The sequence below is a fragment of the Lottia gigantea genome (genome assembly GCF_000327385.1).
Source record: "Lottia gigantea unplaced genomic scaffold LOTGIsca_22, whole genome shotgun sequence".
NCBI lineage: Eukaryota > Metazoa > Mollusca > Gastropoda > Lottiidae > Lottia > Lottia gigantea.
The window spans coordinates 1,348,354-1,349,588 of record NW_008708555.1 but is presented as its reverse complement, the minus strand read 5'-3'; positions in this window follow the sequence as shown (position 1 = coordinate 1,349,588).

Here is a 1,235-nt window from a genome sequence, read left to right as displayed (position 1 = left end):
GGGGGGGATTTTAATCTTGAATATATGTATATAGTCTTCAGAAGTACTAGACACGTACGGAATTCCTTTAAACATAATTCAAACTGGGAATTTTACTCACTATTTCTGTATATCCTTTCTATATACCACAGAGTATTTTAAAATGACAAGCCGTTATTTTATTATTCACACGCAGACAATTCTGGACACATGGAATAAAATTTGGACAGTGAGCTGTGAACACTATTACTGATTAACTAAGATTAAAAAAAAAAATCCAGTTTCTGTGACTAAGGTATGATTGGCCAAAGAAATGGCGCACCTGTCCCTTTAAAGTTATAAACTGTTCAACAATAGCACTATATTGTAGATCTTAAAGTAAGTATCTGGGATTCTGGTTTGTGATGAACCATTATTCATTAATACGATATTAATGAATCAATAATGAATGGGTGATAAAATAGTGTTGACAATGATGTTATTAATTTATTATTTTTATTGATGAGATTAAACGAAAGAAAAACATAATGGACGCAATATCGAATTATTCTATTGTTTTAGTTCAACATTTACAAGATTGTCAATCGAGTTACATCAAAATATAATCACATTAATAGAAAATCACGAAACGAGGTTAAGTAAAGTACCTATCTCAGATAGATGATCTGATTATAATAATCGGAAAATAAATAAAACAGGAAAATATTCAGGTAGTTGTAACATCAAACAACAATCTTTTAATGGGATTTTTCAAGAGGTTTTTCTAAACGTTTTATGTGTTTCAGGGACACTGATAGCATCAATTTACACCATTCCTATTTTCAGTCAAATGTCTTTGGTTCCAGCAATTCCACTAAAACGCTAAAACTAAGTGTTTGATAACGTAACCATACAAGCATATTATATTAGCATCATCAAACACTAAGGATTTGTGTGTCGAACTTGCGATCATGTACGCTACCTATTTCTTATTTTTTTCAAAACAAAAAGACCGTCAAAAATTTCCTTATGAATGACCTACTTTCTTGCGTTGACCAAAAGTTATTATACATAATTTCAAGTGCGACGCCCAGTAAAATTATATTGGGAACCCGCTTTAATGGCCATCGGTACGGTATCGTACAAAAAACAGACCGATTGCGAATCACTTTAACTTCCCCGACCACTCCATTGAAGACTTGTTAGTTATGCCTATCGAAACTGTTTAGCCGATGCTTAACACTAAACCAAAACATAGAAGATACAGCGCGAGAGCT